Genomic DNA, 23,492 nt, shown 5'->3' with positions numbered 1-23,492 from the left:
ACCACACAGCCTGTGGTGGAATGCTGGAAACAATGACACCATAAATAAATCCCATGGGATAATCCAATCAGAAATCACAATGTGGAGTTGTGTTTGGGGGGGGGGGGGGGGGAGTTTGCTGCCACGAATATAGTGGGAAAGCTCACTGCAGACTTTTTTAAGCAAAGGTGTCCTTTGACTGTCAGCAAATGCGCGCACACGCAGCGAAGTTTAGCTGGCAGTCAAAATGCCCACTGCACACACGTAGCAGCTTATTATGAAAACACACACACACATAGCAGTCATTTCCTCATGTCAGCACTTTTACCTTTTACGCACGCAGGCACATATACACACACACACACACACACACACACACACCACACACACACACACACACACACACACACACACACCACACACACACACACACACACACACACACACACACACACACACGCCTGAGGTCAGTGACCCTGGGGAAAAAGAGGATGAGTGAAGGAGTGATTAAATGGGAGTGGGTGACCGCACGGATGGACACATATGGCGTGAGTCCGGTCCATACGTTGGTTGTTCTTTGATGTCCAGTACAGGAACACAGCTCTCTGATCTGTGTTTGCCATCCAGACGTTTGGAGATCAGGCAGTCTGCAGCACCTTTTATGGCCATCTGACAGCAGTCTGTGTCTACATCCATTTGGATGCAATCTGACAGGTGTGGACAAGGCAGTCTGTCTGTGTTATGACAGAGCTGGCCACGCCTCTTTTCCTCCTGGCTGTGTTGGATTATGGCAATATTTGCTGTGTTGGGCATGGCTCCGGCACGTTCTTGCTATGTGTGACGGGGTCTTTAATGAACCTTAGGGCTAGTGGCTGGTGATCATCTTAGTATTTCTTCTGTTTTTCTTGTTGTTTAATGCTGACAAATTATTCTGTATTTGTTGTCTTTCTGATGCCTGATTCTGTTTTTTTTCTCTCTGTTTGAGATGTGGCTCCATCTAGAGATGGGTGTCATGTCTGTTTCTGCAACCCTCCCGTCCTGTGCACCGGCAAAATTTCCTGCATATACGTTTTGTCAATTGTTTTGTCAATTGTTTTGTCAATTGTGTCGGTAGCATGGCCCAAGCAGAGGGTCACCCCTTTGAGTCTGGTCTGCTTGAGGTTTCATCCTCAAATCATCAGAGGGAGTTTTTTCTTACCACTGTCACCTGTGTGCTTGCTCTGGGGTTTGGTAAGGTTTGACCTTACTTGCGTGAAGCACCTTGAGGCAACTATGTTGTGATTTGTTGCTATAAATGAAAATAAATTCAATTCAATTCAATTAATTAATTAATAAAATTAATTGACCAACATATGACCATAGTGCTCAAAGTGAGATGAGTTTCTGCTCTTTAAAGATATTGTTCAATAAATCACACTGTGAGCCGTCACCTGACCTGACGTCTGGAGGAGGCACATCACATACATCTCCGAAAATATTGAAGGATTTCATTTCTTTCTTGTTATGTGTGGACGCGGGTTGAGGAGCGGACCTGCGTCTGACTGAAGCCAGCGCTAAAATAACCAGAAAGCGGTTCCAATAACAAAACAATTTATTTTCCCCCTTTTGTGCAATACTCGGTGTACAAACATAAAATGCGTCTGTCTGGCGGAGTGAAGGACGGCGCGCTCTCCAACGCCCAAAGGGATCGAAGCCCGGCGCCTCTGGACCCACGTTCACCTCCAAACACCCCCCAGGTGGACACGACAAACCGACTCTGTGAAGGATAGAAAAGGTGAGGTAAGTCAGCAGCTACAACTAATATCCTTCAAAGGCACACACTATCAGCAACACATTCAGGTCTGAATTTAAGCTTTATGTAAATGAGCAGCTTCTCACAACAGCTGGGGGATCATCTGTCCGCATGCCACGGCCGTGAGAAGCAAGCTGCACAACTCTCATCAATATTCACATATACTGCGTAACAAAATACCAAATTACTGTTAACAGTTATTCAGACAATCAAATTACCTCTGATGTGTGCTGACAGCATGTGTCCCTCACCCGTCCTCCTTCACAGGCACGATGTGTCAAACCCAGGCGCGGTCCTCAGCGTCTCACAAATGAACATCACAAGGTCGAGTTCCCGGCAATTCTGCTTGAATCACACATGGCTTAAATGCAGAACGCCATCTCATTATCTGCTTCAGCTGAAAGTCTTTAAGGTTGCACATGAGCATCATCCACAGGTGCTGCATATCACGTTGATGAGGGTGAAGGACCCTTCTGCCAGCACCTTCTCCACAGACAATAAATCAGTTTGCATACCACCTGGAGAGCAAAGAAAAGAAAAGAACACCAAAATGTCCAGCCAAACCCAAGGTGCTGGTAACATTCCTCAGAGCTTTTGTCCATATTGATGTGACATCATCATGCAGTTGTCATACCGTTGCACCACCATCAACCTGCATTGCTGATACGACTGAGGATGAATCCATACTTTCATGGTTTTGTCAGTGTTTTTCCAATCCTCCATTGTCTAATTTTGGTTAGGCCACTTCAAATGTAGCCTCAATGAAATGTTCAAAAAGCACCCATGTATTTCATGGAGGATTTGGCATATTGTACTTCAGTGACTCTTTTGGTTCTTTGGCGTGCTTCCACATTGAACAGGAGGTGTTATGTGCAGACGCAAGTTGAGGAGCGGACCAGCGTCTGACTGAACCCAGCGCTAACATAACCAGAAAGCGGTTCCAAAAACAAAACAAATTTATTTCCCTTTTGTGCAATAATTGTGTACAACATAAATGTGCGTTTGTCTGGCGAGGTGAAGGACGGCGCGCTCTCCAGCGCCCAAAGGGATCGAAGCCTGACCCTTCTGGACCCAGACTCACCGCCGAACACCCCCCAGGTGGACACGACAAACTGACTCTGTGAAGGATGGAAAAGGTGAGGTAAGTCAACAGCTACAACAAATATCCTTCAAAGGCACACACTATCAGCAACACATTCAGGTCTGAATTTAAGCTTTATGTAAATGAGCAGCTTCTCACAACAGGTGGAGGATCATCATTCCGTACGCCACGGCAGTGAGAAGCGAGCTGCACAATTCTCAATGTTCAAATATACTGCGTAACAAAATATCAAATTACTGTTAACACTTATTCAGACAATCATCACCTCTGATGTGTGCTGACAGCATGTGTCCCTCACCCGTCCTCCTTCACAGGCACGATGTGTCAAACCCAGGCGCGGTCCTCAGCATCTCACAAACGAACGTCACAAGGTCGAGTTCCCGGCAATTCTGCTTGAATCACACATGGCTTAAATGCAGAACGCCATCTCATTATCTGCTTCAGCTGAAAGTCTTTAAGGTTGCACATGAGCATCATCCACAGGTGCTGCATATCACGTTGATGAGGGTGAAGGACCCTTCTTCCAGCACCTTCTCCACAGACAATAAATCAGTTTGCATACCACCTGGAGAGCAAAGAAAAGAAAAGAACACCAAAATGTCCAGCCAAACCCCCCCAACACACAACAGTACCCCGCCTTTAATGGGAAGCCTCCCGGCGACCGAACAGACCAGGTCCGAGAACAGCACCTCCCTCCGGGGTCCTCGTCAGGAAGCAGACAGCATAACGCTCCCAAGGTCCACCGCAGACAGCAGGACAGGGCACCGCAGCTGGAAGGCCGGCTGGCATCAACAAAAACCCCAAAAGAGTCCCAAGTACAACCTAACATACAAAAAAAACCAAAACCCACCCAAAACCTTCCCAGGGGACCGTCCCATCCAACCCCGGGAAGAAAAGAAAAAACTCCCAAATGCAAAAAACCCAACACAGCCCCACAGACACAATACAAACATAAATGCACAAAGAAAAATAACAAACAACCCCCCCAGAACGACTTGCAGAGCCCAACACCCCCCAGAAGGCCTTTACCGCCAGTTCCAGGAGAAATAGCCAAAGCTGGAATCCCACAGAGGTCCCCAGGTACACATGGAGCAACGGCACCCCCCAGAGGACTGTACCATCAAACCCCAGGAGGCACCCTCCCCACAACCCAGGAACCCTAGACCCGGCCACACTTGGCTAGTCGGCCCCACAAGCCAATTCCCCCCCAGAGGACTGTCCCATCAACCCTGGAGGTGGAAACTGGAAGGAAACAGAAGAACACAAAATTCCAACCCCCGGTGGACTACATTAAACAACCCCGGGGGCAAATAAAACAACCGATAAACCCTGTTACCTTCCCCAGCACCCCGAAAGACCCCAGATCACTCCCAGAGCCCTCCATCGGCTCAATTTTGGCGAACGGCAACAAAATTACCAAGCCGGGGAAGGGAACAGGAAAAACTAACCCGGCCCCAACCCCAAGGCGCAGCGGAAAACCGGAAATACGTCCGGTGCCCCAACCCGACCATACCCCAGCCTATCGGGAGGGGTGGAACTACCGAAATGGCGAACGGCAACAGATCGGCACACCCCTCCGACAGAGGTATGTTCCCGCTGCACCACACCCCGGCAACACCAATGACGAACGGTACAAAGGCCCACCGAGGCTGGAGTGGAACCGGGCCCTAACCAAACCAAAAAAAAACGCCCCTTCAACCCCCCCTAGGTGCAGAGGTCTTCTGAGAACGCTCAGCGTGACCAACCTGCACCACCCCACAACCCACAAGACGAACGGTCTTGGGGCGAGTGAGGTTGGGGTTAGGGAAGCAGGGAAATAAAAAATAACAAAACAAAATGACCCCAGACCCAAACAGAAAATACCTAAGTACAAATAATAAAAACCAATGATCAACTGAGTCCAGCCGAGCTCCGAACCGCCTGTCGTTCACTCCACCAGAACCGCCTCTGAATCCCCAAATAATTTATAACCCCTTTAAAAAAAAACAAACAGCCCAAATAATAAATTTTTTTTGTGTGTGTGTGTATTATTTTGCCTGTCCCAGAACTCCTGGAGATACGTCACCACTATTTTTCTTGACGCTTATATGACGGGGCAATATAGCGACTTCAGCTCGTCCGAGCTGCATGGGCTCATCCGCAAGAGGAGCCAGAGGTCCCGTCGGAGGAGTCTCAGTGGGGCGAAGAAGAGGCAGCCCAGATCTGTGTCGAGGAAAACCCCAAGACGAAAAAACCCGTTCTGATGGCCGCCCTCTCTCGCGTCCACGCTCCTTTATCCGATTATCTAGACAAATCACCAAAGATATTAGCTCATCTAAATCGTTTGGTTCGTCACGGACTGCTAGCTCGTCTTTTAATGAATCATTTAAACCATCCACAAACACTCCTTGTAAAGCTGCGGCATTCCAACCGGACTGAGCAGAAAAAATTCGGAAATCCACGGAATACTCCGCCGCACTCCGCCTCCCCTGCCTGAGATTCAGCAACCATTGGGCAATGGTATTTGTTTTCACCGGATGGTCAAAAACCAATCGGAACTCCCGGGAGAAATCCTTAAAGGATCCTAACAATGGCAAGTTATTACTCCACAACGCAGTGACCCAAGCTAAGGCGTCACCTCGGAGCAAATTTGTCACATATGAGACACGGCTGCCATCAGAAGAGAAGGAAGCCGGTCGTTGAGCAAAAACCAGAGAACATTGCATCAAAAACGGAGCACAGGCTTCAACGTCTCCTGCATAAGGCTCCGGATGACAAATAATCGGTTCGGACGCCGAATCTCTGGGTGACTGAGTTATCTGCACCGGTATCGATGGTGCCGCAGCTGGAGCAGCAGAAAGCGAAACGGCTTGCGCTGCAAGCTCCGTAACACCGGCGTCTGTTTGTTTAATTTGGTTTGCGAGATGCTTTAATTGCTCCCATATTTTCTCCAAGTGTTCTTGAACTCTTTCGGCAAATGGAACCGCCCCTGCCGCTGGGTCCATTTTAGAATGGCCGGGAACTACTGTTATGTGTCGACGCGGGTTGAGGAGCGGACCTGCGTCTGACTGAACCCAGCGCTAAAATAACCAGAAAGCGGTTCCAATAACAAAACAATTTATTTTCCCCCTTTTGTGCAATACTCGGTGTACAAACATAAAACGTGTCTGTCTGGCGGAGTGAAGGACGGCGTGCTCTCCAGTGCCCAAAGGGATCAAAGCCCGGCGCCTCTGGACCCACGTTCACTGCCAAACACCCCCCAGGTGGACTCGACAAACCGACTCTGTGAAGGATAGAAAAGGTGAGGTAAGTCAGCAGCTACAACTAATATCCTTCAAAGGCACACACTATCAGCAACACATTCAGGTCTGAATTTAAGCTTTATGTAAACGAGCAGCTTCTCACAACAGGTGGAGGATCATCTGTCCGCACGCCACGGCCGTGAGAAGCAACCTGCACAACTCTCATCAATATTCACATATACTGCGTAACAAAATACCAAATTACTGTTAACAATTATTCAGACAATCAAATCACCAAAATGTCCAGCCAAACCCCCCCAACACACAACACTTTCTGTCCTTTCTTTCACCTGCACATTGCGTTTTTAAACCACAACATAGGGTCAAACAAGTAGTTTTGCTGCAATTCAAAAACACATTCAAGTACTAGTTTTCAACTAGATATGTGATTTACTCCAAGAAGTCCTTGGAGTAAAAATGAGAAAAGCACAATAAACACTGCACATGAAGGATGGATTGTCATTCCGGCGTTATGATTTAGAACCTGGTGGTTTCCTGCCTTCTCTCACGTCTATTCCCTCTGCACAGGACAACTCGCGTGCCGGAGTGTTAAAATAACCTCCCTGCACTGTGGGGAACGTTTGGAGTTCAGCACAGTGTTGCCATGTAAATTCTCACATGGAGCTGGACTTGTTTAGATATTTAGCAACTTTATGTCTTCTGGCCTGCAGAATGTCCCTTCTGACCACAGCTTCCAGAAAGCTGCTTTCTACCTACATGTCAGTTGCACCGTAAAAGCAAGATATATTGTACAGTGACCGCCCCCCCCCCCCCCCCATCAGTCATTCAACTGATATTATATTTTTATAAAAAATTGAAACTGATAAAAGTGTTAGTAAAATAATTTCAAGAGTCTGCCTCATATTTGCATTAAAAGGAGTTTAGCATCATCAAGGCAATTATTCCAGTATAATAGTGAACAAATGTACACTTACAGGAAAGAACAAATACTTGAAACCATTCTAACATATATTCTTTTGTATTCTTCTCATTTTTTTTCAGTATGATCCTGAATTGGAATAAGTGGGTTTAGAATGTGAACGAGTCAATCAATCAATTTTTTTATATAGCGCCAAATCACAACAAACAGTTGCCCCAAGGCGCTTTATATTGTAAGGCAAGGCCATACAATAATTATGTAAAACCCCAACGGTCAAAACGACCCCCTGTGAGCAAGCACTTGGCTACAGTGGGAAGGAAAAACTCCCTTTTAACAGGAAGAAACCTCCAGCAGAACCAGGCTCAGGGAGGGGCAGTCTTCTGCTGGGACTGGTTGGGGCTGAGGGAGAGAACCAGGAAAAAGACATGCTGTGGAAGAGAGCAGAGATCAATCACTAATGATTAAATGCAGAGTGGTGCATACAGAGCAAAAAGAGAAAGAAACAGTGCATCATGGGAACCCCCCAGCAGTCTACGTCTATAGCAGCATAACTAAGGGATGGTTCAGGGTCACCTGATCCAGCCCTAACTATAAGCTTTAGCAAAAAGGAAAGTTTTAAGCCTAATCTTAAAAGTAGAGAGTAATGTGATGTAATTCAGTTGTGATGTAATTCACAGTAGTGAATTACATCACAACTGTGCCATTAACAAAATGGAGTCACCAGCAATGTTCTGGTCAGGAAAGTGGTGCCATAAAGGTTAGAGAAAGAATCAGGCTTGTGACCACAGGGTCATGGGTTCTATTACCCAACCAGACAGTAAAATCGCGAGGAAATCAGACAGGGAAATGCGTGCTCTAACCCTTGAGCAAGGTCCCTGATTCCCAATTTGCTTTTGGTGTGCAGTTGAGTAGCTTGTAAGGCTGCACCCTGACATGGGTTGATGCATTGGAAGCATCAGTGTAAAGAACTTTAAGCATCTACATCAGATGGGAAAGTGTTATAGAAGCACAGTTCATTTAGTCATCCTGTCACCAGCAGGTAGATCAGCAGCATAAGGAGTTGGGCTACCAACATGTAGACCTGGGTTCAATTCACGGTCACCCTACCTGTCTATGTCCTTCGGCAACACACTTCATCTATACTGTTCCAGTCCACCCAGCTGTAAATGGGTACCAGCTTTGGATGGTTAACTCACCAACCTACAGGGAGCATCAAGCTGCACAGGCACCAACGGGCATCAGGGCCTAGACAGGACTTTACCCTTCAACTGTACTACACAATAAAATCACCAGTGTTAATTTAACACTGTCAGTGTTAGTTTTACACTGGTGATTTTACTGTGTATACTATACTCTATACTATACTATACTATACTATACTATACTATACTATACTATGCAATACTCCAAAGATCACAAGAAGTAGCAGTAGTTTTTTACAGCACTGTACTGTACTGTACTATACTATGTTATGCTATGCTATGCTAAGACCCTAGCTTTTTCAAGAAGTCCTTTTTTATGGGGGAGGGGCTCATTTGTGGACACATGGTCTCAGAAGACCATGCCATGATATGTTTTGTCATGTTCCGAAGATCCAAACCTTTTCAAGAAGTAGTTTTTTTGGGGGAATATAAAATACTCATTTGTGGACACAAGACCTCAGTACACGATACGATATGATACAATACTATACTACACTACACTACACTATACTATACTATACTATGCTATGCTATGCTATGTTCCTAGAACCCAAGCTTTACCTAGAACAGGGGTGGGCATCGAGGCCCAAGATACTGCAGGTTTTCCGTGCAACCAATCACCTCAGCAGGTGGGTTGCTGATGAGCTTCTCCTCTGAACATAAATACCTGGTTGTCAATGAAATCACCTGCTGAGACACCTGATCATTAATGAAATCACCTGCTGAGGTGACTGGTTACACGGAAAACCTGCAGTGACTCAGCCCTTTATGGCACATGATTGCCCACCCCTGACCTAGAAGTAGTTTTTGAGAAAAAAATATGATCCCCATATGTGGACACAGGGAATCAAAATACTATACTATACTATACTATACTATACTATACTATACTATACTATACTATACTATACTATAATCCTGGGACCCAAGCTTTACCTAGGAGTAGTTTTTGAGAAAAAAAAATATGATCCCCATATGTGGACACAGGGAATCAAAATACTATTCTATACTATGCTATACTATACTATGCTCCTAGGACCCAAGCTTTACCTAGAAGTAGTTTTAGAGAAAAAAAATATGATCCCCATATATGGACACAGGGAATCAAAATACTATACTATACTATACTATACTATACTATACTATACTATACTATAAGTTTAATCCTGGGACCCAAGCATTACCTAGAAGTAGTTTTTGAGAAAAAAATACGATCCTCATATGTGGACACAGGGAATCAAAATACTATACTATACTATACTATACTATACTATAAGTATAATCCTGGGACCCAAGCTTTACCTAGAAGTAGTTTAAGAAAAAAATATGATCCCCATATGTGGACACAGGGAATCAAAATACTATACTATACTATACTATGCTATGCTATGCTCCTAGGACCCAAGCTTTACCTAGAACAGGGGTGGGCATCGAGGCCCAAGATACTGCAGGTTTTCCGTGCAACCAATCACCTCAGCAGGTGGGTTGCTGATGAGCTTCTCCTCTGAACATAAATACCTGGTTGTCAATGAAATCACCTGCTGAGACACCTGATCATTAATGAAATCACCTGCTGAGGTGATTGGTTGCACGGAAAACCTGCAGTGTCTCGGCCCTTTATGGCACATGATTGCCCACCCCTGACCTAGAAGTAGTTTTTGAGAAAAAAATATGATCCCATATGTTGACACAGGGAATCAGGATACTACACTACACTACACTATACTATACTATACTCTACTCTACTCTACTCCTAGGACCCACGCTTAGAAGTAGTTTTTGAGAATGAACAGTTTGTTGGTGGTCTAACAAAAACAGCACTGTAAAAATCATACAGTATTTCAAGTGTACTACAGCTGTGATATCAGCTGAACCCATTTGTCATACATTTTGTCATGATCTTATTTAAAGAGCTCATTCAAACAGTAAAACAGCATATATCTATCTTGACGAAGTGATGGAACATGTGGAGGGTCCCAGCTATTTTATGCAGAAAGCATGTTTTGAACATCTACTGAAAAGTATATTCAGCATATGTATATACGAGGTCTGTCAATAAAGTATAGGTCCTTTTTATTTTTTTCAAAAACTATATGGATTTCATCATATGTTTTACGTCAGACATGCTTGAACCCTCGTGCGCATGCGTGAGTTTTTCCACGCCTGTCTGTGACGTCATTCGCCTGTGAGCACTCCTTGTGGGAGGAGTCGTCCAGGCCCTCGTCGGAATTCCTTTGTCTGAGAAGTTGCTGAGAGACTGGTGCTTTGTTTGATCAAAATTTTTTCTAAACCTGTGAGACACATCGAAGTGGACATGGTTCGAAAAATTAAGCTGGTTTTCGGTGAAAATTTTAACGGCTGATGAGAGATTTTGAGGTGATACTGTCACTTTAAGGACTTCCCACGCAGTGGGACGTCGCGCAGCGCTCCCAGGCGCCGTCGTCAGCCTGTTTCAAGCAGAAAACCTCCACATTTCAGGCTCTATTGATCCAGGACGTCGTGAGAGAACAGAGAAGTTTCAGAAGAAGTTGTTTTCAGCATTTTATCCGGATATTCCACTGTTAAAGGAGATTTTTTAAATGAAAGACGTGCGGACAGGTCCGCGCATCAGGATGCAGCCGGCGCGGTGCGGCGGCACAGGAAAAACACCTCCGTGTTGATAACCATTTGTAAAATCCAGGCGGCTTTTGATGGCTTTCAGTGGAGTGAGTATCTGAGAAATTGTTTAACAGCTGGACATGTTCCAACTTGTCCTTAAGGCTTCCAACAGAGGTGTTTTTCCTGTGGCGGAGCGTTGCGGCGGCTGCGAGCCGACGCTGCAATCCGTCCGCACGTCTTTCATTAAAAAAATCTCCTTTAACAGTGGAATATCCGGATAAAATGCTGAAACCGACTTCTTCTGAAACTTCTCTGTTCTCTCACGACGTCCTGGATCAATAGAGCCTGAAATGTGGAGGTTTTCTGCTTGAAACAGGCTGACGACGGCGCCTGGGAGCACTGCGTGACGTCTCGCTCAGTGGGAAGTCCTTAAAGCGACAGTATCCACCTCAAATCTCTCATCAGCCTGTTAAAATTTTCACCGAAAACCAGCTTAATTTTTTGAACCGTGTCCACTTAGATGTGCTTACAGGTTTAGAAAAAATTTTGATCCAAACAACGCGCCAGTCTTCAGCAACTTCTCAGACAAAGAATTCCGAAGAGGGGCTGGATGACTCCTCCCACAAGGAGTGCTCACCAGGCGAATGACGTCACCGACAGGCGTGGAAAAACTCACGCATGCGCACGAGGGTTCAAGCATGTCTGACATAAAAACATATGAATGAAACCATATAGTTTTTGAAAAAAATAAAAAAGGACCTATACTTTATTGACAGACCTGTACTCTACTTTGTATCTATTTGCTAAACTCATAATTAGGAGGTACACATTATAAATATGTGTAACACATCCTCTCATCTTTTCACCTCATGTTTATATAGTTTAGTTTTTCTGTTATTTTCATGAAACTGTTCTCTATTCTACATTTTGGAGTATATAAGAAAACCTTAGAATGGCAAATGACACATAATACGGATTCCAGACAAGCTGGAAGCAATACGTCTTCTCCTACCGCCCTTTTGCTGTTTCCCACCCTGAAACCAAGAGGATAAAATGGGCCTGCGATATGCTGGTTTTTATGAATTATTATTCATAACAGAGGATGTGTTATCATTGGCAGTATGCAGCACTGGCTTTTTCAAAAGGGAAATGAATAAACCCCTGCAATTACTGTTTGCAAAGTGCTGCCTGCTGCAATGCACAAGGTCTGCATTCTCCTATATGTAAAAAAAGATCCTGGTACAGATAAAATTGGTAAAAATTTCCACAGTTCCAAATACTTGAAACCTTCACCAGTTATGTAGGTTGACTGTGATTTTTCACCTTCACATCTGTGAACAGCTGTTCTAGTCCGAAGTAGCCGATAACTACCTCAAAACCCACCACACACCCACAACACAATTACGAGCTAATCTTGAATTTTACTGTTGTAATGGTGCATTTGTGAACTAATGTCACATGCATTACTTAATGACACCGTGTGCTGAGAAGGAGCCTGGAGTGCTAATTTAGCCAGGCTGACTTAGGTGGTTGTTTATCTTGCAGGCAGCGCCTCTCGCGTTCGCCGGGCAACCAAATGTTTACGAGCAGTTGCTCACACAAAAGCACAGGGAGGCACTGATTGCTCAGTTAATTGATCTCCACCGGAGATCACAGAGCAGCAACTAATAAAGCAAAGAAAGCCCTCGTGACATCATCGCACACTGCGTGGTGAGACAAGGCGTGCAAGCCAGGGGAGGTGGATTCCCACACAGTGGGATGAGGGACAAATAACTGTGTAGAAAGCAACACAGACGAACTATTACTCAAGAGCTGGAACAAGCAAATAGCATCTCATTAGACAGGTCTGCTGCTGCGAAAGAGGCTGTTAAATCTAAAGGAGGCGTATTAAACCCTAAAAAAAAGTCAAAAATGTGAGCGTAAAGCCTGGGATACATTAAGGTGTCTAGTCTCATCATCTGGTGTTGACACACTAAAGGCTGTGTGTGAAACCAAAATATTGAATATGTCAATACTGGAAATTTCTGGGAGGTCACCGAGGTCAGTCTTAGCTGAAAAATAGCTCCTTTGAAGTTAATAAGGAAAGACAATCACCCAAAGAAGCACCGGACAATCACAAATAAAGTCTTAATGAGGCCAAGAAGGTGTTAGCGATCGAGGTTAAAGTGTGGGAGCTTGTGACTAGCGGATCCTTGATGCAGATTCCTTTTCAGAAAGGGGAAATCACTCAGGATCCTTGGGCAAGGTTCTTACTCCCCAAGTTGCTCCTGATTCATAGTGAGCGCCCTGCTGACATGTGACCCAATCAATGCCAAGCGCTTTTGCCCTGAAAAGTGCTACATAAATACAGTGCATTACCAACATATAACACTGCGCACAAGTTTAGCAGCCTTTAGTGTGCTGGTTGGTTTCTATCCGGCAAAACCTACAAAGAAATAATACATATTATACATTATAATGATATAACAATAATGACAATAGCAATAAAAGGTATCAGAGGGCTGATATACGAGGTCTATTAGAAAACTAACCGTCAGTTTTATAAAAAAAAAACTATATGGATTTGAATCACGTGAGATTACACCAGACATGCTTGAACCCTCGTGCGCATGCGTGACGTTTTTTTCACGCGGGTCGGTGACGTCATTCGCCTGTGGGCAGGCTTGATTGAGGCACTGGTCCAGCCCTCTCGGTTGAAATCCCTTTGTTCTGAGACGCTGCTGGAGACGGCGCGCGTTGCTTTATCAAATTTTTTCAGGACCTGTGAGGGACGATCCGTGTGCGACACTATTCGAGAAATTCAGCTGGTTTTCGGCTGAAAGTTAACGGCTGATGAGAGATTGTGGAGTTTCTTTCGCTTTAAGGACAGCTCACAAAGCGGATCGGCGCGGCGCGGTCAGAGGTAGCGTCCGTCTGGCTGTTTCGAGCTGAAAACATCCTAATTTAAGGCTCTGTTCACCCAGGACGTCGTCAGAGAACAGAGAAGTTTCAGAAGAAGTTGGCATGAGGAGTTTATGCGGACATTCCACTGTTAAAGGAGATTTTGTAATGAAAGAACGTGCAGGAAAATTCGCCGAGTCGGTTCCGTGACGACGACGCAAATCCGTCTGCGCCGCGACAGGAAAAACACCTCCGTGTTGAAAACCATTTGTAAAATTCAGGCGGCTTTTGATGGCTTTCAGCAAGTGAGTATCTGAGAAATTGTTTAACAGCTGGGCATGTTCCAACTTGTCCGTTAAGGTTTCCAATGGAGGTGTTTTTCCTGTCGCGACCCCCCGCGGTCGGGTCCGGCCTGACATGCGAATCTGCCCGCACGTTCTTTCATTATAAAATCTCCTTTAACAGTGGAATGTCCGCAATAAACTCCTCATGCCGACCTCTTCTGAAAGTTCTCTGTTCTCTGACGAGACCCTGGGTGACAGAGCCTGAAATGTGGAGTTTCAGCTTGAAACAGCGAGACGACGCCGCCATCGGAGCGCAGATCGCCGTCAGGCGCCGTGGGTCGTCCTTAAAGTGACACTAACAGACCAAAATCTCTTCATCAGCCGTTAAAATTTTCACCGAAAACCAGCTGAATTTATCGAATGGTGTCCACCTCAAGTTGCTGCCTTACAGTTTTTGAAAAATTTTTATCAACAAAGCAGCAGTCTCTGAGCCATTCCCTAAAAAATGAAAAAAAACGATGAGAGGGTGGGCCACCTCCTCACTCAAAGACTGCCACAGGCGAAATGACGTAACCGACAGGCATGAAAAAACTCTCACATGCCCACGAGGGTTCAAGCATGTCTGATGTACATCCAAATCCAATATGGTTTTTGAAAAAAATAATAAGGTTGGATACTTTCTAACAGACCTCGTATACCCTACATGCTCTACACACCATGATATAAATGTCCAAGTAAATACACATATGTCAGTAATGGTGTTTTTGACTTTTAATTTAATTTAATCAGCTTATAATGAGCCAGATCACAACAAAAGCCATCTCAAGGCGCCTCACACAGAACAATTCAACATAAAAATTAAATAAATAATTAAAAATGAATTAAAAATCAAATACATAATTAAAACCAGAAGTAAAAGAATAAAACAGATAAAAAATAAAAACTATTCATAAGAAAGAGAATAAAAATGGGTTTTAAGTCTTGACTTAAAAATGTCCACAGACTCCGACTGCTCCACGGGGTGGGTGCACGATAACTATGTATGATTTGATCATATGACTTCTGTGTATATTCATTGTAAAGTTATACCAATCAATCAGCAATATTTTGTTGATGAATTTATGCTTTTTATTATTCATCTAGGTGTCTGGGTTGTTGAGATATACAAAAAAGGTGTTTTTGAACCATGTTTAACTTGACCATTGAATTTTGACAAAACTACTCCAAAATCTAAACACCTCTAGAATAGAACAGAGTAGATCTTTACTATCATTGTACATACATACAACAAAATGTGTCCTCTGCATTTAACCCATCCTGATTACAGTTATACACAATCCAACCACTAGGAGCAGTGGGCAGCCATAGTCCGGCGTCCGGGGACCAACTCCAGATGTTGAGATGCTGACTTGGTCAGGGGCAGAGAAAGGAGCAGACCATAAATAAGCATGTTTTTGATTGTGGGAGGAAACCAGAGTGCCTGGATGAAATCCATGCAGACACCGAGAGAACATGCAAACTCCACACAGAAAGGCCAGGAATTGATCCCATGATCTTCTTCCTGTGAGGCACCACTGCTAACCACTAATCCACCATGCCACAAAGTCACCTGTAGACATCTATCAAGTACTATCAAATAATATTCCCACCAAGCACACACACACACACACACACACACACACACACACACACACACACACCACACACACCACACACACACACACACACCCACACACACACACACACACACACACACACACACACACACACACACACACACACCAATGAAAGCAATACCCTGCTATCACCAGTATGCCAACACAGAGGGTAATAAGAATAATATGACAAGACATCTGAAAATTTGACCTTGTGCACGGCACTATAACGAATTTTTAAATATTACAATTTTTGCACTGATCACTAAACATGTACTTTGTTGAAAACTAACACTGCTTATTGTGAACAAGGTCAGTTACAGGAAAGTTGATCACTTTCTTGCAACTGCCAAAACTATATAATTTCAGGCATGTACAAAAATATGCAGTCCAGAAGGTATCAGAAGCAGTATTTTGATCAGTTGTGCATAGGTTTATTTACTGCCTTGAATTAATCATTATATTCTGAAATGATGCATCCTGCCAAATGTGAGTTATCGTGGAATAATAATCAGCTTAATACTTGGATGGCTGCGACTCTGCCGAGAGGATAAATGGACGACATTTCTATTGTGCCTACCTTTGCATTAGGTATTGGCAGGCATCAGGAGCAATTTGGAGTTTGGTGTCCAGCTCAAGGACATTTCATTGAATAAACAAGAGTAGTATGGAATCAAAAGAGCAACCTCTACCTTCTGAGCTATAATCCCCTCAGTTCAAAGCTTGACACTTCATTTCATAAGATCCTAAATGATTCAATAAGTGTGCATTTGATCTCTTCTATATGTTTACAAACCCTGGCCTTGATAACATCAGGGTTGAATTAAGGATAAAAAAATGGACAATTATTTTGAGATTTTCACAGTGACCCCAGAGCCAGCTTAGGCCTGGGTGAAGTGGAAGAACAAGATGGCTTTAGATACATTTTCATCATGTGGAGAACCAGGTTCATTAGCTTGACCTTTACCTATTTATCTCTTATCTGGTCTTGGGGCACAAAGTGCACTCTTGTGAGGTTTGGCAGCTTCTCTGAGGTGAAAGGTGACCTGAGTGATGGGTCATTATGTTTCTCTGTCTGCTGTTATGGCAGCAGATCAGACACAATGCCCCAAAGGCAAAAGAGCTGTGCCTGCCAAATTAGCCATGATGGTATCGTCAGACTGATAGCATCTTTCCTAATTCTACGAGCGAGATGCAGCTCAGACGGTCTATTATCTTCTGCACTTGATGTCATTACACCATTAGGTCTCTTAACTCAAAGGACAATTTGAAGTTTGAAATATTGAACGTAAAAATATAGCATAAAAATGTTTGCCAGTCCCATGCCAAATTAGTGTGAAACAATAAAAATAATGACATGCTAGCATTTTTGGTCTACACAAGTGCAGATTTTGCAGTGTTGCTCACTGAATTAGGTTCTCATTCCAAAGTGGACCATAACTGCTTCACTCAATGTAAGGCCGATCTATAGGCGGGAGCTGGCTCACATTTTGCCTATCACCACAGAAATGCCTCAAACAAGTTTGCATGTGTCAAAAACCTTTGATGATCTGGACAAATAAGTTCTTGACAGCTTGCGAAACATCAAGTAAATCAAGTAAGCATGTCCCCAAGCATATCATTAAAACCTTGTACATTCTTTTAAAGAATAATTTTGAAAAATTACATGACCAACCCTGTGACATGGACTTAAACATTTCCTTCAAAAGTTTATTCACTGTTAATTAATTTAGTTTGCATTCATATAGCTTTATAATCAGTCACATCATGGGCACAAGGTTAAGGTTGCATCCAGGTCTATCGGGGATCCTGCAGCCTGAGGGCAATTCCTATTGGGGGTTGGTGGTGAGATTGATATTCTCACCATTGTAAAATGCCTCACAAAGCTTGACACCAGAAAGGAAGCTCTCTTGTTTCTGCATGTTGTGGGAGTAATTCACTTGTCACCTTCTATCTAAAGATGGTATGTCCTTGAAAGCAATAGGGGGAAACCATATGTATCCTCAAGTCTGGAAAGCTCCCAAGGTCCATCAGACCAATCTGTATCCCCAGAGATTCCTCTGGATATGATGCTACTCCAGCACAGGGTCCTGGGTGAACTGGGGCAATGCAGGTGGTTTTGTCTGAGGTCATGGGCTGGCAGCTTGAAGTTGTCAAACCTGGAATTGAACCCTGCTCTCTGTAGGTGGGTAGACCAACTCCTATGCCAAACAGCCACCTACTCCAAGAAGGACTTAGACCCCAATGCAACACTGGGAAAGAGGTCGTCCAATATCCAGTCACTTTTACATTCAATTAGCAACAGATTTAGTTAGTTTTCTGTTTTGTGACTTTTATAATCAGTGATCTTTTAGCTGGCTTTGTAATTAATTTTATGTTTAGCTACATATTCACCAAGTTTTGGATTCAATTAAATTCAGGTGAGTGTCCAGTAACCTTTGTATTAATGTGCTGACCCACATTGGTGCAGCGGTTTAAGGCCCCTTCACACATAGTGCAAAGTTTGGATGACATTTGGACAAATACGGTGAAACAGCGCAAAACAGTTCAAATTTGCGAGCCACAAAACATCGCGCCGATGGGCAAGCATGCACGATCCCAGTGTGAGAGCTCATGCACGCGACGGTGTCTTTCGAGCAGGAAAAGTGCGAAGTGCACCATATCACGTTGCTTATCTGGAATAAATAACTAAAAAAAAGACAAAACAACACACCACCCACTGGACACGGACCCGCACCTTCAAAAAGCTTTGATTACCAGTCAGCAACTTTACCACTGAGCTACGGAGCTGTTCTTTGAAAGCTGCTGGACTCTGCCTCATATCAGGAAGGACATGGAAGTATTACAAAAAAAATTAAAATCACAAACCACATAAAAGCACCACATTTATCAAGCGAGCAATACAAATATGATCCGTCTGTTCCTTTGGTGATGACCCATGGTCACAGACATACAGTCATGAAATGACATGAACGATAAGCAGTGTGCTCTGATGTCCACATCTACTGGTCCGGTGTGTCCAGTCCCCCACACGCGTGTTCTGCCTGACATGTGTGTCTTGTGGATGGCGCGCCACAGCACTGACACCATGTCATGTGGAACAGAGCTCACATGGGTTATGTGACGGTCAGATTGCCCACTGCATGTTCTGATCTGACAGGCCGTTTCAACCTGGCAGCCTGTCAATGTCCGCTCTGTGTGCACGCTCACTCGCTATGCTTGTCGCCATGGCGATATATGTTTTCATTTATGTCCATGTAAGTACAGCAATCAGACACATGCGCCTCACAGTGGATAATTGTTAGTCCATGACTGTCCAAATACAGTAGGTGTTGTCTAGCTGGAATATCCAGAATGACAGATCACCACAGCTGCTTTGCCGGAAGCCACTCCTCCTGTGAGTGGAGTGCACACACTCACGTGTCAGTGTGTGTGTTTGCAAGGTCACACTAGTGGGGAACACTCCGAGTACGATGGTGATTGTCTGCAGTCTGTTGTCGTGCCAAGAGTGTGACTGGGCACACATTTTCTAAGTGCCATGCGAGCGGTGTTAGATGTTTGTGCGTGTCACCTGGAATTTGGCCGGCACCTGCTGCAAGAAGGTGCATTTGGTTTGCACAGCGCACACTCTGTCTTTCAGCCACTGGCGTGCACAAATAGTTGTAGCACCAAGAGTACAAGGCGTTAGAGGCAGGGACGATTCTACACATTTTGCATAAAATGTCTGCAACGTGCGCACATCGACCAAACTTCACACGATGTGTGAAGGGGCCATTAGCACTGTTCTTCAAAGAAAGATGGAACCCTTAATTGGGCAGCGCAGTCTAGTTTGAGGGCGGGCACAATAGATACACAATAGATTCTGTCTCCCAACACCGGTTTGTTGGCAGGACTGACACTCCAGTAAAAAACAAATACAAAACCACATGAAGATAGAGACTACTGCGGTGCTATGAAATTTCACTACCTGAGGTGTGGCAATGTGAAACTCCAAGTTTGAAACATTCTATGGATGATAACTGCCAAAAGTCAGTTTCACTTTGTGTCTGAAAAGTCATTTTTATCAATGAGGTGCAGTGGTGAATCTTTGTGGGTGGGTGGGGTGGAGGTGCTGTTCCCCACCCCCTGAGCTGCTGAGCAAAGGTGTGTAAAATATGGGAAGCATCTACTACTATAGCAAGAGATTAGTTGTTGATATGCCCCAAGGGTTCTTGACATGGAGCATTACCTCCACCTAGTGGACCTTTACCATTTATGCAGGTACAATAGAATTCTGCTGCTGATTGATGAATGCCGCTGCATGCAGAATTAGGCGAGTTCTATTCTTTAAAATACAAACTGTGTTTTAAAAGCAATGACGTGAAAGTCAATATTCCGCTTCCCAGCTGTTTTTTATTTTTTATTTTCCAGGCGGGGGTGGGAGTGGCAATGCCTACGGACACCCTAAGTAGGGACATGCCTTTGACCTTCGGTAGACCTAGCAAAGTCACAACAATCCCCCTCCCCCGGGACCCCACCCCACCCCAATTCCCTCTTCTGGCTCTACATCCACAGCTGAGGTCCAGAGAAGAATCTTACTAATAGCACTTGAAGAATTTGAGCAAATAACTATGTTCTCAGAGTGCAGGCGGCTGATCGTGGTCTAATAAGATGTTCGTGTGAAGCATGTTGATCCAAGTCTTTTTTTTTTTTTTTTGCACCAAGCTCTGACATGCAGGTGCAGCGAAGTGAAGCCAGTATTCTCATTTTTCAAACATCCTCCTGCCTAATGTGTGTCTCATTAAAACCATGTCATGTTAATGTCTCATGTTCAGACTCAGATGTTTGTCTCAGCTATGTCATCTTTATTTCGACTTGATCAAAGAGGGTCTTTAAATCAGTCTGTATTGGGCACACAGTTCCGAAGTTTTACTTGTTTGCATGACGCCAAGGTGACGAGGCTGTTGATGAAGCATTACTCCAAGGTCATTTTACAAAACTGGCTCCACTTTGTGTGCGATAGAAATCTACCCTCACCACCGCTACCACCAACTGTTTACATTTTTGCCTAAAGTGAAATCATCAAAAGCAGACCGGAAACTTGTAAAGGGATTAGTCATCCAGCGAGTTTGGTGCTGACGTTCTTTGTTGTTGTGTTCTCTCGCCGGATATGTGTCTGGTGTGATGGATCGTGACAAACAGCTTTTTATTATTTTGCCTTTCTGAGTCAAATTCTACAAATGCCATGTGACAGAACAGGCATTGTTAGACTTTTGGCTTCACTAAAAATGTGCCTTGTTGCACAATGGCAGCGCACGTTGCCGTGTTATTGGCGCCAAGATATTTTCTCTATGAAACTCATTTTATGATAAATTGAAACCTCACAGTAAAAAACATTTGATTTTTTTTTTCCTCCAGGGTGCATTATATTGATTTATTAGTCCATATTTTTCTGCCATATGATGTGATCAGTGGCTTCGTAATGTTTTTGTAATATTAAAACGGCGCTATGTCCAGAGAAGGAGACATAAGCACTGATTTAGTGAGGCAAAGAGCATTCCTGCTTTCCAGCTAAATCATGGATAATTTAAGATGAGTTCATGCTACAGTTCCACTTTTACTGCAGCAAATTAAAAAAATAATAAAATCCTCAGATGCAGTGTTCAGGAACTCTTTTACATCAAGGACATTATTTCATCGGAATTGAGCGTCTGTTGTTGGCATTAATTTCAACATTCCCACTTTCTCTCCTGCCAAAGTGTTAGTTGCGTGCCAATACTGGAAAAACATTAAAGACAATAAAACACCAAATTCAAACAATCCCATCATTACTTATAAGTGTATCCCAGAGATCTGTGAGTAAGCTCACAAAAGAATACCCCCGTTCTGCCATACTAGTTTCTTAAATGTATCATATATCGGTGGTGTGGACTGTTTGTGGTGAAATACTTGAATTTAACAAAGTGGTCAACCTCTGTATTCACAAATATGTATAAAGAAACAACAAACTTCCACTTATCTCACCCTGAAGATGGAAACTGAATTGTCAGTACGGTGGCTGATGCCCACAGTAAGAAGGTCGTGGGATCCCTTCCTGCCCTTTCTGTGTGGAGTTTGCATGTTCTCCCTGCGTGGATGTGCTCTGGTTTCCTTCCACGATCAAAAACATGCTTATACAAGTATAAGGTCTGCACCTGACCAAGGCAGCATCGCCTCAGTTAACAAAGTAAAGTTGCCAAAACATTATTAAAACGTTCATTAATTATCAGAACATTAGCTGTAAAGATTCTCTGAATGTTTAAGGAAAGTTACTTTTGGTTCCCAGAACATTTGATAGTAACATTAGCACAAATGTTTTGAAAGCATTAGGCCAAACATTCTGGGAATGTTTTAAGGAAAGTTTCTTTTTAGTTCCCCAGAACGATTGATAGTAACTTTAGCACAAATGTTTTGAGAACATTAGGCCAAACAATCTGGGAATGTTTTTAAGGAAATTTTACTTTTGGTTCCCAGAACGTTTAATAGTAATGTTAGCACAAACATTTTGAAAACATTAGGCCAAACATTCTTGGAATGTTTTTAAGGAAATTTTATTTTTGATTCCCAGAACGTTTATAGTATGTTAGCACAAACATTTTGAAACATTAGGCCAAACATTCTGGGAATCAAACATATGTTTGATTCCCAGAACGTTTAATAGTAATGTTAGCACAAACATTTTGAAAACATTAGGCCAAACATTCTTGGAATGTTTTTAAGGAAATTTTATGTTTGATTCCCAGAACGTTTAATAGTAATGTTAGCACAAACATTTTGAAAACATTAGGCCAAACATTCTGGGAATGTTTTTAAGGAAATTTTACTTTTGGTTCCCAGAACGTTTAATAGTAATGTTAGCACAACGTTTTTAGAACTTAGGCCAAACATTCTGGGAATGTTTTTATGGAAACGTTTCTTTTGGTTTTTGGTAGTAACGTTAGCACAAATGTGTGTGGCATATTGGATTGGTTCAATTTATCAACTATCCAAGGACTAGAGTGGATGCTTGACAAAATAATACACTCCCATGTAGCAAATTACTTGCTCACAGATACTTCTCCACATAAACTTCTTTTTAAAATTCAAACTACAGCTGCTACTGCTGCAAATTTTAATTAACCTCTATGAAGGAAAAAGAAAGATACATAAAATGTTCCTAGAATGTTACAGAAACCTTATGCCAAATATATGTCCCCCAAATTATTCATAATAAAAAGAGTGAACAATGAACTTCAGCATAATGCATTTTTGCTAGGACACAATAGCTTAACCCCATTTGAAATATATTGTTTTTGACTGTATATTCATTACAAATAGGCCTTCCAACAGTTTTTCATGCATTCAAGCATTCCCAGAACATTCCAAACCCGCGTAATATCTTGTTTCATCCACGTGTTTGATTCCAGAACAAGTTGCCGACAGTTACCAATTCAAACACCTTGAATTAGGAAAGAAAGTGAGATTATAAGTAATATTCTTGTTAATGTTTGTCAATTTTCTGGACTATAGATGTGACCTATTAAAGTATTTCATGTTTCATCACATAGATGAATTAAGCACATTCATTCATTTATGAAACAGGTCTTCCAAGCAGTGTTTTAGTCAAGCGTTCCCAGAACATTTTGGTAACATTTAGCTATTAAGTTAATTGAATAAATCTGAATCAGTAAAGAAAGTGAAATTAGAAGTGATGTCTTTTTAAAATGTTTTGCCAGTTTTTCCTAGACTATGCATGTAATCTTTTTATAGTACTTCATGTTTCATTATACATGAAACAGACATTGGCCTTCCCAACAGTGTTTCTCTGAAGCGTTTCCAGAA

General features: G+C 43.2%; 1 protein-coding gene across 1 annotated transcript in view; it reads left to right on the top strand.

The window, feature by feature from the left end:
• ntn1b (netrin 1b) overlaps positions 1 to 23,492 on the top strand; it is a 119,041-nt gene that overhangs the window by 36,947 nt on the left and 58,602 nt on the right. The gene's annotated exons all lie outside the window — the stretch shown is intronic.

The sequence above is a fragment of the Thalassophryne amazonica genome, chromosome 16, assembly GCF_902500255.1.
Source record: "Thalassophryne amazonica chromosome 16, fThaAma1.1, whole genome shotgun sequence".
Taxonomy (NCBI): domain Eukaryota; kingdom Metazoa; phylum Chordata; class Actinopteri; order Batrachoidiformes; family Batrachoididae; genus Thalassophryne; species Thalassophryne amazonica.
This window is presented reverse-complemented; position numbering and strand designations above follow the sequence as displayed.